Source organism: Lithobates pipiens, unplaced genomic scaffold (genome assembly GCF_037356315.1).
Source record: "Lithobates pipiens isolate NorthernLeopardFrog02 unplaced genomic scaffold, aLitPip1_a1.2 Scaffold_30, whole genome shotgun sequence".
NCBI classification, from domain to species: domain Eukaryota; kingdom Metazoa; phylum Chordata; class Amphibia; order Anura; family Ranidae; genus Lithobates; species Lithobates pipiens.
In genome coordinates, this window is record NW_027507791.1 from 125,969,370 (window position 1) to 125,988,187 (window position 18,818).

The 18,818-nt window shown below is 48.5% G+C and overlaps 1 protein-coding gene across 1 annotated transcript in view; it reads left to right on the plus strand.

The window, feature by feature from the left end:
- Positions 1–18,818, plus strand: part of AKAP6 (A-kinase anchoring protein 6) — a 427,520-nt gene that overhangs the window by 385,791 nt on the left and 22,911 nt on the right. The gene's annotated exons all lie outside the window — the stretch shown is intronic.

The following is an 18,818-nucleotide window of genomic DNA, read 5'->3' on the forward strand; positions in this document are numbered from 1 at the left end:
AGTGGTCGTCTTGGAGGTGTGTCTCTGAAGGGAGGGGATCATGCTCTGCTTCAGTATGTCACAGTACATGTTGGCATTCATGGTTCCCTCAATCAACTGTAGCTCCCAGGTGCCGGCTGCACTCATGCAGTCCCAGACCATGACACTCCCACTACCATGCTGTAGGCAAGACACACTTGCCTTTGTACTCCTCACCTGGTTGCCGCCACACACGCTTGACACCATCTAAACCAAATACGTTTATCTTGGTCTCATCAGACCACATGACATGGTTCCTGTAATCCATGTCCTTAGTCTGCTTGTCTTCAGCAAACTGTTTGCAGGCTTTCTTGTGCATCATCTTCCTTCTGTTACTACAGCCATGCAGACAGTATGTGGCGTATGGTCTGAGCACTGACAGGCTGACCCTCCACACCTTTAACCTCTCTGCTGGCAGCACTCATATGTCTATTTCCCAAAAACAACCTCTAGATATGACTCTGAGCACTCAACTTCTTTGGTCGAGCATGATGAGGCCTGTTGTGAGTGGAACCTGTTCTGTTAAACCGCTGTATGGTCTTGGCCACGATGCTGCAGCTCAGTTTCAGGGCCTTGGCAATCTTCTTATAGTCCAGGCCATCTTCATGTACATCAACTATTTTTTTTTTTTTTTTAGATCCTCAGAGTTCTTTGCTACGAGGTGCCACGTTGAACTTCCAGTGACCAGTATGAGTGAGAGCGATAACACCAAATTTAACACACCTGCTCCCCAGTCACACCTGAGACCTTGTAACACTAACGAATCACAGGACACAGTGGAGGGAAAATGACTAATTGGGCCCAATTTAGACATTTTCACTTAGGGGTGTACTCACTTTTTTTTGCCAGTGGTTGAAACATTAATGGCTGTGCATTGAGTTATTTTGAGGGGACAGCAAATTTACACTGTTTTTTTTTTTTTTTTGCAAATATAAGTTTATTCAAGAAATTTTCACACACAAAAAGGGGTAGAGCCCCCGAATAAAAAAATAACAACAGCAATGTGCAGCACATTAACAGGAATACGACTCCCAGCTGATATAATACATCGTAAATAGTAAGGCGACTGTACCATAAACATCCCCTCTGCCGGCTCCAGCAGAGGGGGTTAAAGATACATCAGAGCCAGTCAATATCTCAGCTTCTAAGTCCATAGGCCAGGATCATGGCCATAGTAAGCAGTTAGCAGGTCGTAATAATACAAAAAAAAAAAGAGAAGTAGGTCAACAATTAGCGCACCCTCGAGAGAGAAAAAAAAGGGGGGGTGGAAATTATAATACAGAAAAGAAGGGAAAAAAAGAAGGGGGGTGGAATAAAAGAGAGAAGCAGTAAGAAGGAAGGTGAAGGAGTGCAAGAGGAGGGGGATAAAGGAAGGAGGGCAAGGGAAAGATTAGGGAAGGGAGTGGAGGTGATTCGGAGTTCCCAACCGTAGCGTCTCTCACCGCCCAAGGAGGGCTCTGCCTTCTGTCGAATACACAAACGTGTTCCAAAGGGACCAGGTCTTTCGGTAAATTTCCTGCCTATCCTGGGCAGTCATTATCAGATCTTCCAGTTTGTTAATTTCTTCCACCCGCCGTAGCCACATTGCCACGGAAGGAGGAGTTTGTTGCTTCCAGAGTAAAGGGATGCAAGATTTGGCCGCATTGGTGAGATGACGCAGTAATGACCGCGCATATCTCTTGGGGGGTATGTCTGACATATGTAAGAGGAAGAAGGCTGGGTCATTCGGAATTTGCCACTCCGTAAATTGTTGGGCAATGTTTCGGACTGCCGTCCAAAAGTCCAAGAGCTTGGGGCAGGACCAAAAGACATGGATGATCGTACCTCTACCCTCCCCGCAGCGCCAGCAACATGCGGATGCGTCAGGGAAGATACGGTGAAGGCGACTAGGGGTCAGGTACCATCTCGTGAGGATTTTATAATTCAACTCCTGTGTCTTGGTGCATATAGAGGACTTCAGGGTGAACCGCAGAGTCTGTGCAATCTGCGCAGGCGTGAAGGTGCAACCCAGGTCTCCCTCCCATTTCGCAAGACTGGCGATACGGTGCATTGGTGGTGGCGTATTAAGTTGTGCGTACATCTCAGAAAGAAGTCGGGAGATAGGTTCCGTATCCGAAAAATGTTTCTCAAACTCGGTCAATGGTCTAGAGTGGGCCGCGGGGTTCGGGATGGACTAGAGAAAATGATGTAAACGCACGGCGTCCCAAAAATTTAAACCATAAGGACCTCTGAGATCCATAAGGTCACTGATGGAAACCCAGCCGTCACGACCTACAAACTGAGAGGCCCTAGTAAGGTCAGAGTCCCGCAATCGACGAAACTGCATCGCCGGTAAACCCGGCTGGAATCTAGGGTTGCCGACTATTGGTGTCTGCGGTGACGACCCGTCTGTCAGGGAGTGGTGGAATGCCGCCTTCTCACTCTGATAGAGGGTGTTGCTTATAAGCGGGTGGTTTTTCACTTCCCTCGGAAGTTCTGTCCTGCACCAGAGAGCGGACTTCAACGGGACCGGGCACTGGTGCTGCTCTATCTGGGCCCACGATTTGGTGGGGAGGTTGCGAGCCCAATCAATCACCCTACTCAGATGAGAGGCATTGTAGTACTGCTTAATATCTGGTAGCGCCACACCTCCGTGCCGCTTAGGAAGGGATAGTTGGGAGCGTGGTATCCGAGGCTGCTTCTGTGCCCAGACAAAGCGGGTAAACAGAGCCTGTACCTGTTTAAAATAAACAGAGGGAATCCTGATCGGTAGAGTCTGAAATAAATACAGATATTTTGGCAAGATGCACATTTTTAGTAAGTTACATCTACCGAACCAGGAATGCGTCCCTTTGTGCCATGAGTCCAGGAGCAGCCGCGTCTTAGCAAGCAAGGGGGGGAAATTACATGCGTATAGGTCCGCAAGGTCCGGAGGGATGTAAGTGCCTAGGTACGTCAGGGCGGTCGTCGTCCATTTGAATTGGAAACTGGATTGCAAAGCAGGGAGCAACCGTGGCGGTATCAGTATCCCCATGGCTTCCGATTTGGTGAAATTGATCTTAAGGTTAGACAATCTCCCATAAACCTCAAACTCCTTGAGCAGGTTAGGTAAGGAAATGGCAGGGTTAGTTAAAGTAAAGAGCATATCGTCAGCATAGGCCGATATTTTGTGTTGCACACCCCCCACCGCTACTCCCCGGATATCTGAGTTCAGTCTCACCGTCGCTAGAAAAGGTTCAAGAGTCAATGCGAACAGAAGAGGAGATAACGGGCAACCCTGGCGCGTCCCATTAGTTACCGGGAAAGGAGTGGACAACGTCCCATTAACCTTAACTTGCGCAGTCGGTCTGGAATACACCCCTGATATACGTGCTATCATCCGGTCCCACAATCCCACGTGTCTAAGCACAGCAAACATAAATGGCCAGTTTACGCGATCGAAAGCCTTTTCGGCATCTGTGTTCAACAGTACACATGGAAGTCCCGCTTTTCGCACCACGTGAATCAGGTTAAGCACCTTTGTGGTACCATCTCTGGCCTCACGGGTGGGAATGAATCCAACCTGATCTAGATGAATTAGCCGCTGGAGATGACCCGCTAGCCTGGCAGCCAGGATCTTGGTGTAAATCTTCAGATCCACATTGAGGAGTGAGATAGGTCGGTAGCTACCGCAGGCTGTCGGGTCCTTCCCTTCCTTATGGATCACCGAGATGTGAGCGTTCAAGGAATCGTTAGCGAACTCCCCACCCTCCCCTATTGCATTAAATAGTGCCAACATGGGTTGCCCCAGTAGGTCTAGTAGACGTTTATAATATTGCAATGTATACCCGTCTGGGCCCGGGGCCTTCCCCGGCTTCATTGTCCCGATCGCTTTATGAATTTCCGTCAAAGTAATGGGGGATTCTAGCTCCTCCCTCTCCGTCGGAGATAAGGAGGGAATTTGGGACTTTGCCAAGTAGTCGGTCAGGGCGGTTGGGGGTGGGGGGCGTGCCTGCAAATTGTATAGGTCCGAATAGAAATTCCTGAACTCACGAGTTATATGCATGGGTAATTGGGCCTTCCGACCCCCGGGCGCCACGACAAGGGGAACATATGTCTGAAGCTTACGTTCTCTGACCAGTCTCGCCAGTAGTTTCCCACATTTGTCGCCGGATTCATAAGTCTTCCCGCGACAAAATTGAATGGCAGCCTTAGCCCTATATTGAAGAAGGTCTGTAATCTGTTTCCTGACTGCCTGCATGTCATTTTCCGAGGATTGCGAGGGAGCATGTTTATGCCTGGCCTCTAGAGCACGTAGCTGTTCCAGAAGCCGGTTTAGCTGTGCGGTGCGTTCCCGCTTAATCCGGGCACCATGCTGTATGAGGACCCCCCGTATCACTGCTTTGTGGGCCTCCCACAGAACCCCCGGGGGACAGTCTGGGAGGTCATTTTCCTGCAAATAACAACGTAGGGTCTTGGTGACATCATCCAAGACTTCCGGGGTCTGGAGGAGGCTCTCGTTCAGCCGCCAAAACCTATGCGTCTGGGGGGAAACGTCAGACAGTCTATATGTAAGGACGATCGGCGCATGATCCGACCACGTCCTATCTCCTATTGAAGTGCCTTCAACCGCGTGTAATTGGGAGTGGGGGACCAGGAAGTAGTCAATTCTGGTATAAAGTTTGTGCATGGGGGAATAAAATGTGTAATCTCGTTCTCCCGAGTGCTGGAGTCTCCAGACATCTATAAGTTGTGAGTCATGCAGAGTCTTCGTGATGCGTTTAATCTGAGCTATCGGCATGGAGGTCCGTCCAGAGGACGTGTCCACCGAGGGGATCAGCGGGGTATTAAAATCTCCTCCTAGTAACAATTGTCCAACTTTAAATTCCTGTAGTTTTTCCATGGTCCTCTCTAGAAAAGTGGCTTGGAGTTTGTTAGGGGCGTAGATGGCCGCCAGAGTCACCTGTGCCTGGCCAAGAAACCCCTTCAGAAACACATATCTGCCTGAAGGGTCTAACAAGGATCCCTGGCAACGCCACGGGAGTTTACTAGAGAGGAGTATGGAGACCCCTTTGGATTTAGCTAGTGGGTTGGTTGAATGATACGTCCATTGGTAGTGTCTATTGCGTAGATATGGCAGTGCATTTGGTTTAAAATGTGTCTCCTGGATAAAGGCAATGTCCGCATGCAATCTTTTCAGATCAGCCAAAAGCATGCGGCGCTTCTCAGGCGTGTTTAGGCCCTTCGCATTTAGCGACAGCACATTTACCCGTGGTACCGACATGTGTAGCTCTGGGGGAACTCCGAATCAGATGGATGGAAGGGAGGGGGCGGACTGGGTAGGGAATAAGGAGCGGGTGGGGGGGGGACACTGGGCCTGGAAGACGGGGACGGTAAGAAGGGAGGTAGGGAGGGTGTAGGAAGGGTCAAAGGAGGGGTGGGGGGAGGGGCGGGTGGGGAGTGGGACGGGGAAAGGAGGGATGGGTCGAGGACCCGGAAAGAGGGGTGTAGCGGGGAAAAAGCAGAAAGAAGAAAGAGAAAGACAAGAGACCGACAGCCGGTCCTGTTATGGAAAAGGAGAGAACAAAAACAGAGAGGAAGTGAGCGGAGAGGAGAAAAGAAGGAGAACACAAAAAACGGAGAGCACGGGAGTGAGCCTAATGCCCTTGCCTCCCTACAACACAAGTAAGAGCATATAAACACCCAGGGGAAACTAGTCGTCACCCCTAGGACAATATGCCGGCCTATTGGTGGGGACGAGGCTGACAAGGAAACCAATTAGACAGCTCCATTGGTCCGCCTCCCACCTCTCGTAGGTCACATATGCACCAAATGTAACACCTCAAAACCAAACAAAATTCTAGGAAATAAATAATCAAACTACAAAACCCCACCCTGGGTAAATTAGGTAAATAAAGTAAGCAGCTTATACTAATAAGCAGCAACCCAGATAATCTAGCGGACAGAGCACACCGTATCCGGTTAGGGCAACCCTAAGCCCCCTCCCGTGTACACATAACCATGCCCCCCCCCCCTCCCCCAAGCAACAAACGTCACCCACTGGGACGTCCAATCTGGACTGTCCACTCTCACACAGCCCAAAAGATATGGTCAAAGATAACTTAACATACAATACAACATAATAACCAGATAACAAAATGTAAGGGCATTGCTGTAAGGGAAAGGAAAAACATCCCACCTCTCCCCTCATGGATAACAGAACGAGCAGGATCCACAGTTCTGCATCATATGCAAAGGCTGGCATACGTCCGAACGTCTTCCCCGCTCGGAGCAGTTCACCGGTTCATCCGGTCGAAGGGACCCTTCGGTAGTGCCCGTTCGTAAGGTTTAAACGTTCCCACTACCTGTGATAGATGAACCGTTCGGTGTTACAGTAGTGGAAAGAGAACAGAAAAGTCAGTCCGTTCGACACAGGCGCACCGTTTACCACAGCGAAGTCTAGCAAACAAGCCGGGTTGTAAGGACACGCGGGGATAGTCCGTCGAGCGTGGCACGACGGCGGCAAGTCATGACCCATTCAACGATCCGCTGCCTTGAGGTGAGCCGTCACAAGAGGTATAGACTCCCGGTCATGTAGGTAGTAGAGGGGCTCCGTGAATGGCACTTAGACACGGAGGAGAAGGCAGGATAGCAACAGGGAGTCAGCAAGGGGGGGGGGGCACCAACCGCCCAGGTCGCGGCTCTAATTCAGTACATCTGTTCCTCGCATTTGACCGCGATGGCGGCGACAACTGCAATGGTGGGGGGGGGAGGGGGGACAACGGGCAGGGGACCCAAAGAAAGGAAAGTTACCTCAGAGCTCACGGGAGTCCGTTCCTGAAGGCGCCCTGGGTCTACGACGTTGCCGCTGCTGTCTGGGCTGCAGGTCCCCCCTCCTTCCCCGGTTCAGGTCCGGACCCTGCGGACGGGGTAGAGACGCCAGCCAGTTCGGGACAGCAATAGGCTCCACATCTAGGAAGCCAAACAGAGCGGGGAGGGAGTTCACGTCCCGAAGGGTGAAGACCCGTTGGTCCTTGCGAAACGTGACCGACAGCGGATAGCCCCATCGGTACGTAGCTCCACATCGCCTTGCCAGGTCCAGCAGGGGCTTCAGTAGGGCACGTCGCTGGAGGGTGGCACGGGATATGTCCGGCAGGATCCTCACCTCAGCGCCATCAAATTCCAGAGCGGGGGCCTCCCAGGACTTCCGCAGAACTTCCTCCTTGAGGCCATAGTGGTGCAGCCGACACACAACGTCCCGTGGCCTGGTCAGATCAGCGGACCGGGGGCCCAGAGCACGGTGCACCCTATCAAACTCCAGGCGGGGGGGTAAATCCACCCCCGGGATGCTGCGGAAAATTGCAGTGACGGTGTCCGCCAGGTCCTCCGATCCCGTTGCCTCAGGTAGCCCCCGCAACCGCAGATTGTTCCTGCAGCTGCGGTCTTCCATCTCCTCCAATCGCAGCTGCTGAGAGAGAAGCAAGTCCCCGTGCGCTGCCTGTGAGGCCTCCATGGCCTCTACTCTCTTCTCCAGTGCCGACAGGGAGTGTTCCCCGCCAGTGACCCTGTTTGCCAAGTCCTTTACTTCTCCTCGGACAAGCGCCATCTCCGTGCGGTGAGTCTCTGCCACCTTGTCAATCAAGGCGGTGATGTCGGCTCTCGTGGGGAGAGCTTGTAGGAGCAGACGGAGGTCCGGTTCCATCGGTTGTGTCGGTCGAGGAGTCTCCATGACTTCCAGCGTAGCACTATGGAGTGGTTGAGGCGTCCCCAGGGGAGGGGTGGGTAAAGAAGCCTGAGAAGCCTCCGAATCCAGCTCTAGCGAGGAGCAGGTAGCCCGGTCAGCTTCCACGTGGGTGCGCTCCGGCGCCATATTGGGGCCCGGGGAACGGTGCTGAGGGAGCTGAAAAAGCCTCCCGATATCACACGAATGCGATGCAGGAGTAGATGGTCGGGTAAGTTTGCGGTTCCTGTGTGTGGTCTTTTTCTTAGAGGTGGGCATAGTGCGGTCTATCTGCACAATTTGTCCGTCGAGGTGGGAGACGGCCGGGAGCTCAAGCAATGCACGTCTCTATCCGTCCATGTCCAGGCCACGCCCCAAATTTACACTGTTATACAAGCTGTACACTCACTAGTTTACATTGTAGCAAAGTGTAATTTCTTCAGTGTTACATAAAAGATATAATAAAATATTTACAAAAATGTGAGGGGTGTACTCACTTTTGTGAGATACTGTAAATCTAGTTGGTACTTTCAGGGTACCAAAGAACATTAGTAAACAGTGGCGGCCCATCCATAGAGGGTGCAGGGGCGTCGCCTCCCCTATCCATGCGTCCGGCCCCCTGATCTACATATCAGTGGCATCGGCCATGGATTCCAATGCAACGGGGTGTTTTTTGAAGCACCTGATTAACAGACTTCTAATAGGCTTCAAAAAAGGGTGAGCTCACAGCGCAGAGCATTGTGCTCAGAGCCCACACAGTTGTGTCACCATAGCGAATGAATTTTTGCTATTATCACACTAAAGTTCCTCCCCACCAAGCAGGAGACAGATCTGTCAGACCTGTTTCCTGATTGGCCAAAGCCTCAGGTGATTCGATGCCTGGCGCTTTGGTGGAAGGCACACAGCGGAGGAGGCTGGAGGAGCGGATACTGGAGCCGCCGCGGCGGCTGCCCGCACTCCCTCCAGGAGAGGACACCACAGCCCCGCCACATGAGTGGGTAAGTGCCCGCACAGGGGGGTGCTGTGCCTTGCCGCCTGGGGTGGGCTTTGTTTGTTTGCCGCCGCCCCCCCCCCAAAGTAGAATCCACCAGCCACCACTGTAAGTAAATAGTCTAAATAGACTAAATTGAAAAAAATCAATTGTTTAGTTGTTTACTATGTTCTTTGGCACCCTGAAAGTTCCAAATAGACTTTTAAGTCCATAACCTACTTTGAAAGAAAGAAGGTTATAACTCATATGTCCAATGACAGCACTCAAGTACAAATGGTACTGTTGTCTTTGCGTAATGTCTTTACGTAATGTCTTTACGTAATGTCTTTGTGTAATGTTGGTCATAGCTGTTCTTGTAGGGAACTAAGTATGGCCATAGACACAAGGGGCTGATCACACATGCAGGTTTGATCCAACCACCCTCCAGCATTATTATGAACTACTCCATCCATAAACACAAATGCCCAACTAAGTTGAATGTCTTCGCTTATGCAATAAAGCAGAGAAAGAGTACCTAGATACTGCAGAGGCCAGCTTACCAGGTGGTACAGTAATGCCAGGAACAGCTTTTCTAACCTCTTCAGCCAATTGCTCCACTTAAAAGGGGGCAGCGAGCATCCATCATAGGCATTGATATTTGATCTCATGAAAAACAGTGGGAACTAGTGACTATCATTTTCAATATCTATTATTATTATTATTATTATTATTATTGTTATTATGTGCTGTCATGTTGATGTTGTCTTCTGATGACCACATGGATACCAAAATCATCTGTCTTCTTTGTGGAAGTTAGGTCTTTGCAATAGCATTTTCCTAATTTCTGTGACTGTAGCCATCCAGCTTATTGCTGTTTTTCCTTTTCATCCTTTCAATTAAACTTTTCCAAGCACAACTGTATTTTCTAGAGGACTTCTAGTACAGTTTTTAAAAGGTTGGGCTTGATGTGTTAAAGGCTCTATTAGTTTATGGATATCTAATGTCTATGGATACCCTAATTAATGAATCACCATACTGCATATGATACCATATATTCCCACCCCACTTGTGTAATAGCACATGTGAAGTGATAGTTTCCTCATGGGAATGGAATGAATGGCATGTTTCAGAGATTTTTTATTAAGTGGGAACATTTTCTTTTGACCCCACAATCACTGACTATACTTCTCATTTATTCAACAGTCTGGTGTAGCGCTACCCCCATAGGAGCTGCTGGATAGGATGGGTCCTCCATTCTTTGCCTGAACCTTCTCAAGAAACTCAGCCCCTCAGACAAACCAGGTTGAGTGTACAAACATACAATATTACAGTTATTCACTGAAAGTAATACTTAGTACCCAATAGTAGTGTTATATCAAATAAAAAAGGCACCAGACCAGGTAGTAAAGGCAAACTTAATATATTGTCACCCAATATGTTTGATAACTAGGCAAGCATAAAATGGATTAACAATGGTAACAACACAATTTAACCGCTTGCTGACCAGTGCGTGGTGATATACGTTGGCGCAATTGCACGGCTGCGCAAATTGGCGTACAGGTACGTCCCCTTTAAGACATGGCATTGTGGGCGCACGCCTGCCGCGTACTCTGTGACCGTGCCTGCAGGTCTTGCTAACTCGTTGTCCGCCCGTGGCCAGCGATCATGTCAGAACGTGTAAACAAGGCATTTCCCCATTCTGCCTAGTGACAAGACAGAGATCTACTGCTCCCTGTCATCGGGAGCAGTGATCGCTGTCATGTCAGTGGTAGCTCATCCCCCCCACAGTTAGAATCACTCCCTGGGACACACTTAACCCCTTGATTGCACCCTAGTGTTTAACCCCTTCCCTGCCATTGTTATTTATACAGTAATCAGTGCTTTTTTACAGAACTGATTGCTGTATAAATGACAATGGTCCCAAAATAGTGTCAAAAACGTCCGATGTGTCCGCCATAATATCGCAGACATGATAAAAATCGCAGATCACCACCATTACTAATAAAAAAAATTATAATAAAAATGTCATAAATCTATCCCCTATTTTGTGGACGCTATAACTTTTGTGTAAACCAATCTATATAGGCTTATTGTGATTTTTTTCTTTACCAAAACATATGTAGATGAATACATATCGGCCTAAACTGAGAAATAAATTAGTTTTTTTAGGGATATTTGTTATAGCAAAAAGTCAAAATTGTCGCTCTTTTTTTGTTTATAGCACATAAAATAAAAAACACAGAGGTGATCAAATACCGCCAAAAGAAAGCTTTTTTATTTGTGGGAAAAAAAAGCATGTCAATTTTGTTTGGGTGCAACGTCGCAGGACTGCGCAATTGTCAGTTAAAGCGACGCAACTGTGTCGTATCGCAAAAAGTCCTCTGGTCAGGAAGGGGGGTAAATTCTTCCAGGGCTGAAGTGGTTAACATGCAACGTTATAAAACAGTAAGGACTAGGCATAAGATGACATTGGGTGCCCAGATCAGCCTAAACAATAGCAAGGCCACCTCAAGTGCAGTAGTGAGCAGGAGTAAATGTGGCAGATTCCAGACACCCTCTCTGGGTATATCCACCAGAGAGCTGCTTCCTCGCTGCTGCAACAGAGGAACAAGGTATTATAGCTGGGAATTGCACCCAAGAGCTATACGACAGCAGCTTAGGGGCATACAGGAACAACCTTTATTGAAAATTAAACACATAATTTATAACACACAAAATCAAATAAGAGCTTGATGATATTATCCCAAACAATGCCCACCCAAGACAACTCGGCACCTACATAGGAGTACAAGGAACAGAGACACCCATACAGTATACTATCAGTTATTTAGGGATGTTTCCAAGGTAGTGGCGGCAATCTGGGGTACCATTCGATAGCTCCAAGCCCCAAGATGATACAGTCCAAAAAAACAATGTGCTCCAAGTCAGAGACCGGAGCAACAACTGGTCAAAGTTACCCAGGAGCAGTCCCTACTGTAGCCGGATGAGAGTTCCACAGCCATGGCTACTAAATCCTGGTAAGATGGTGTGGTACAAACACGAGGGAACTCTCCTTCAAAGGAATTAATCATAACAAATAACAGGTGGGTGTCCAAAGAGAGAGGTCTCCCTAGTCCTGGGCCTATAGTCGGTGGGAAGGAGGCTGGCCCCCAGACCCCTCCGGGATCCCAAGTCACGTGGTTAATCTCCTGAAGTGCTGGAACTATACTGCCAGAGTGCATGTATGCGGCAATGCTAGTCCTAGACAGAATGGGTATGCACTGTCCAGATGAAAAAAAGGATGGTAGTGAGGGGGCAGGGAACAAAGGGGGCTTGCAGAATAATTATTATGGGATTGACAGTCCTTTGAGATGTCTTTCTGCCGGCTAGCGCTGGGGCCCTTTAGGAGCATGTTTGCACATAACAACAGTCCCAGTTAACCTGCATGTGGTATATATGTGCAGTCTAAGTTTGGAATATGTGTGATATATAATTCAGTATGGGTGTGGTATGGATTGGGTACACTTGGTGTCCTGCTCTCAGTGGCTCAGTCCCTGCTAGCAGTATCGGTAAAAGGCTGTAGAAAAGGGGACCCTCGGTCTCTCCTCGAAAGCCTTCTGTGATCAGTGGTGGGAAGCAGAGGGTGAGTGGTTGCTCCAGTCTCCCTGCTGCAGCGGTGCAGGTGCTGAGATGTGGGCAGTGCTGCACTGCCCCCAGGTGTCTTTGTTCCCAGTCTCTTTGCTGGTATGGTCTCCTGCTGGCAGGCAAATATCCAGACAGAGGTGCTCTCTCTCTAACTCTCTTGGTTGGTGCCAAGAGGAAGAGCTTTTCTGGGCAGTTTAATAAAAATCATCTCTCCACTCCTCCAACTGCAAAGAGCCTATTGGGATTTGTATTGTAAGGAGTCAATTCGTACTATTATATGGCTGCCATCCCTAACTGCCACTCTGAGGATTCTTGACACTCTGCATAGAAGTCTATGGGATTGCTTGGCTTTAGCTTTGCCCATACTGGCTTCTGAGGAGGATGGTGCACTATAACATCAGTATTTCAGTAGAGGGCGAGAGGAATAAAGGGTAATGTCTCCTTCTCCATATTGCTGTAGCCCAGCACATGGCTACATTAGAATTGATCACGTTGCTGGAAAACACCCTAGGGTATGGACAATAAATATGTTAAACAATGCCAGGGTAATGTTATGCAAGCTGGGCTTAATCCAGTCTTTAAAAAGCCCATGGACAATGTTGCCATGTTAAAACAAATTCATACATGATGAGAAATAGCAGTAAAGAAGCATTTACCAGTATTTACATCTCTCATATTTTTAACACGCAAGTCTCATTGGCAGTTATTTCATCCTCCCTCTGTGTGTTTATGACAATTCTGAACACAAATTTCAATAGTGATATTGATATATTTCCATGTAATTCAATGATATAGTGTACCAATGAGAAGGTGCGGTAATCTGTTTCTAAACCTCCGGTTTATGGTCCACATAACTGATCTATGAATCACTTTTTATAGTTGGAAGGGATCTCTATAGCTGACTTATTGTGCCATAATACCTTTTTTTCTGCAGAATCATGCTTGGCACTGACACAATGGCATTATGTGCTATCTATGCTGCTTCTGGATCCCTGCCCTTCCTTCATCCTCTCTGCTAGTTACCGGCCTGATGTATAGACTGATTTGGGTCCTTCTCCCCTGTGAGCTGTGATTAGGGCCTTGCCATGTGCTTCATTATCAGCGAACACTTAAATAGCGCCATTCAAAAGGCCATATTTCTGCCTTCCTCGTTGGGCCAGGGATGATACATGGCGATAATTGGCAGAGAGAGATGGCTCTCAGTGGCCTTTTAATCGCTCTATTTGTCAGACTCTGTGTCTGTGAGAGACGAATCATATTGATGGCCCTTCTCGGTTTTCTAGTCACTGACACTTAACCTGTTCATAACCACATTTCCCAGCCTACTTTCCCTAAAATTTTGATTATATTTATATATTAAGGATTTTCCAGAAGTTTCAAATTAGCAGTAAGAAAGCAGTAAGATAATGGAATCACATTTAAACTAGCTATTAACATTAATTATTAAATAATGACATTATGCACAGTTCCATCACTTTTATCTGTCCTTCAATTGGAGGAACCAATTTAGAAGTTGAAACCCTCTCTCTCTTTTTACTCCAAAGTTTTCACATTCTTGATTTACCGTATATATACAGCGGGTAAAATAAATATTGAACATGTCACCATATTTCTAGGTAAATATATTTCTAAGACTCCATTCACACAGGGGCAACACGACTTGTAGGCGACTTGAGTCAGGCAACTTGGACACGACTTGAGTTAAGATCACAGCGCGACTTGGGACGACTTCAAAACGACTTGTGATGACTTCAAGCGCGACTTGGGACGACTTACAAGTCGCCCCAGGCCAGGCGACTTTTGCCGTGGCCAAGCAGAGAATGAGCTCAAGGGGGAACTCCACGCCAAATTTCTGAAAAAAATTTGGCGTGGGTTCCCCCTCCGAGAGCATACCAGGCCCTTAGGTCTGGTATGGATTCCAAGGGGAACCCCCTACGCCGAAAAAACGGCGTGGGGGTCCCCCCCAGATCCACACCAGACCCTTATCCGAGCACGCTACCCGGCCGGCCAGGAAAGGGGGTGGGGACGAGCGGGCGGCCCCCCCCTCCTGAGCCGTACCAGGCCGCGTGCCCTCAACATGGGGGGGTGCCTTGGGGGAGGGAGGGCGTGCGCCCCCCCACCCCAAAGCACCTTGTCCCCATGTCGATGAGGACAAGGGCCTCTTCCCGACAACCCTGGCCGTTGGTTGTCGGGGTCTGCGGGCGGGGGGCTTATCGGAATCCGGGAGCCCCCTTTAATAAGGGGGCCCCCGGATACCGGCCCCCCACCCTATGTGAATGAGTATGGGGTACAATGTACCCCTACCCATTCACCTGTGAAATAAAGTACAAAAAAAAACACAACACAGGGAAAAAATATTTTATTGCACAGCTCCGGGGGTCTTCTGTCTTCGGGGGTCTTCTCGTCGGACTCCTCCGCTATCTTCTTGTAGCTCTTTTGCTCCTCCCCGCCGCCGGCATCTTCTCCCGACTTCGGGGGTCTTGTCCCCCTCTTCGGTTCTTCTGCCGGGCCACCGCGCCTTCTTATAGCTCTTTTAGAGGCGGTGGCCCGGTCTTCTGTCGCCGCCGTCGCCGCCGCCGCCTTCCGTTCTTCTCCTTCTTCTTCTCCTGGAGATGTTGACTCGACGAGCTCTCCGGCCACAATGCCAGAGCCGCGCTGTGCGGCCACTTATATAGGGACAATGGGGCGGTGTCACATGGGTTGATGTCACATGGGTTGGTCACATGGGTTGATGTCACATGGTAAGGGGGCGGGGGGTCACCATGTGACATCAACCCATGTGACCAACCCATGTGACATCAACCCATGTGACACCGCCCCATTGTCCCTATATAAGTGGCAGCGGAGCGCGTCCCTGGCATTGTGGCCGGAGAGCTCGTCGAGTCAACATCTCCAGAAGAAGGAGAAGAACAGAAGGCGGCGGCGGCGGCGACGGCAGCGACAGAAGACCGGGCCACCGCCTCTAAAAGAGCTATAAGAAGGCGCGGTGGCCCGGCAGAAGAACCGAAGAGGGGGACAAGACCCCCGAAGTTGGGAGAAGAGGCCGGCGGCGGGGAGGAAGAAAGCCGGACTCCTCCGCTAGCAAAAGAGCTACAAGAAGATAGCGGAGGAGTCCGACGAGAAGACCCCCGAAGACGGAAGACCCCCGGAGCTGTGCAATAAAATATTTTTTCCCTGTGTTGTGTTTTTTTTGTACTTTATTTCACAGGTGAATGGGTAGGGGTACATTGTACCCCATACTCATTCACATAGGGTGGGGGGCCGGTATCCGGGGGCCCCCTTATTAAAGGGGGCTCCCGGATTCCGATAAGCCCCCCGCCCGCAGACCCCGACAACCAACGGCCAGGGTTGTCGGGAAGAGGCCCTTGTCCTCATCGATATGGGGACAAGGTGCTTTGGGGTGGGGGGGCACACGCCCTCCCTCCCCCAAGGCACCCCCCCATGTTGAGGGCACGCGGCCTGGTACGGCTCAGGAGGGGGGGGCCGCCCGCTCGTCCCCACCCCCTTTCCTGGCCGGCCGGGTAGCGTGCTCGGATAAGGGTCTGGTGTGGATCTGGGGGGGACCCCCACGCCGTTTTTTCGGCGTAGGGGGTTCCCCTTGGAATCCATACCAGACCTAAGGGCCTGGTATGCTCTCGGAGGGGGAACCCACGCCAATTTTTTTTCAGAAATTTGGCGTGGAGTGCCCTCTTGAGAGCTGATAATTCTGTCAGAGTCGCCTCCGTATAGACGGAGATCCGACTTGGAGGCGATCTCCATTGAAATCAGTGGGTACCGGTCGCCTACAAGTCGGATAGAAGTAGTACAGGAACCTTTTCTGAAGTCGGAGCGACTTTAGTAGTGTGCATTAAGACGGCTCTCATTCACTTACATTGCTTTTTAAATGTTGTCCGACCTGAGGCGACCTGAGGCGACTAGGGGCGACCTGAAGTCGGATCAGGAGTTGCCCCTGTGTGAATGGACTCTAAAGGTGCTATTGACATGAAATTTTCACTTCATGTCGGTAACAACCTATGCAAGTCATGCATACAAAGAAACCAAAACAAATAAGTTAAGAAATGAAGTTATGTGTTATAAAATGTAGTGGTATTGAACACGCTAACTGAAACGTATTTAATACTTCATGCAAAATCCTTTGTTGGTAATGACAGTTTAAAAACAACTCCTGTATGGAGAAACTAGTTGCATGCATTGCTCAGGTGTGATTTTGACCCATTCTTTCACACAGTCTTCAAATCTTGAAGGTTCTGTGAATCTCTTCTATGAATTCTGATCTTTAGTTCTTTCCATTGATTTTCTATTGGATTCAAGTCAGGTGATTGGCTGAGCCATTGTGGCAGCTTTATTTTCTTTCTTTTAAACCAATTGAGAGTTTCCTTGGCTTTGTGTTTGGGATCATTGTCTTGCAGAAATGTCCACTCTTGTTTCATCTTCATCATCCCGGTGGATGGCAGCAGATTTTTATCGAGAATGTCTTGATACATTGTTGTATTCATCCTTCCTTCAATGCATGAAGTTTGCCAATACCGTATGCAGTACTGGCACACCATGATGCTTCCACACTTCACTGTTGGTATGGAGTTTTTGGGGTGATGTGCAGTGCCATTTGACCTCCAAACATGGTGTGTATTATGGCATCCAAACAGTTTAATTTTGATCTTATCTGTCCCAGTATTTCACAGGCTTGTCTAAATGTTTTGTAGCAAACTTTAAATGTCACAATGTTAATAGGGTCATGAGGATAAGGCTGTGGCAAGGCCTGACTGGCTGCGTCAGAGGCTCAATCGACTGCACTTGAGAATTACTCTGACGCAGCCGGCCTTGTCTGGCGAAACCGGTCAGGCTTTGCCACAGTCTTATCCTCATGACCCTATTGACCTTCTGATGACATCCACTTGTCAGTGCTTTTGAATGCACCCTGAAATGGAACACTGATGCTGCACCATCAAGGAGTTGACCACATTTCTGGATCTGATAAGTATACACCCCAAGAACTTGGGAACTATGCAATATTTTATATACAAACCTTTGGATTACAGATGGTCCCTAGGGGAACGGGACTATCAGTTTGCTTTTTGCAGCCATATGCTACAATGTGAGGGAGGCCATACAGGAGTGGATATGCCACGGAGTGTCTTTAGTGGCTCTACATTGTGTGTACACAACCATCCTGTTTGACATACTCCTCTAGACTATTGGAAACGTTTTCCCCTTCTTGGGTCATCCAAACACCATCAGAACATTGTCAGCACAATTTGTGTATATGTGGCCAGTAACCCTTATCACCATTGAATCCAACTATGCAGCAGACTGACATGCACATTTTATTCCATGAGTTATAAGTTTATATACAGTATATTGGCCTTCATTGATGCACAAGCTATTCATTCTTAAGAGGTTTTGTGGACTGAAGGGTAGAACCCTCAACACTAGATTTATTATTACACAATTGCCACATGCTGCTGTTATCTTGGTCTTATTCATGGGTCTGCAAGAGGTGAACTCTGCTTGTTTTTATAAGGCCGCGTACACACGGGCGGACTGTTCGCCCAACTTTGTTCGTCAAACAGTTTGAGCGGACAGTCCGCTCAAAATTAGCATGGACGGACTTGACCACACACGACGAACGAACAGTCCGCTGAAACTTGCGCGATGACGTGAACGGCACGTACGACGGGACGAGAAATACGACGTCCAATACACTGCAATGCAACCTTCGCCGTGTAAATCCTTTCTGAGCATGCGCGGAACTTAGTTTGACGAACAAGCCTACACACGGGCGGACTGTCCGCTCAAACCAAGTTTCAGCGGACAGTTTTACGGGATTTCCGAAAAACTTTGTTCGTCAGACTGTCCGCTGAAACTGTCCGCTGAAGCCCACACACGAGCGGACTGTCCGCTGAAACACTGTTCAGCGGACAAAGTTGGGCGAACAGTCCGCCCGTGTGTACGCGGCCTTAGTGTTTGTGTCTGTTTGTCATTGTATTAAACATACATTTGTGGTTTATCCAATAAAATTGTTTGCTATCTTTGATGTATGCAGTGGGCTATTTCTGTTTTTATGCTTCTGGGCTGGTTGAGACAGGTTTTTTTATTCTCAGTTCTAATTATGCATTTACCGAAGGCTCGCACTCCGTTCATTTTCCCCACTTACAAAGTTTGACAAATCTCAATAATTCAACTAAGTTTGTTTTCTTTTGAACTTTTTTGATCATTATAATTTTATGTTAGGCATGTCCTTGAGTGCCCTTTCATTTTGTAGTATATCAATTCCTTTTTCTACCTGCTGCATATACTCTTTAAATGTCAGTTTTGTCTAATCATGTAATTGCCATGTCTGATTGATATTTTGACTCAAAGACACTATACCCATATTTATCAGAATTTTACACCATGTTGCTTTTCACCTCTGTTGAAATTACCATTTTCTAAATATGAGCAGAGATTTACATCTGCATACCTTTTCATATGCATTCATATGCTTCTTGATAGAACCTTTTTCCGTGATTAGCCCAAGTAATTGTTCAT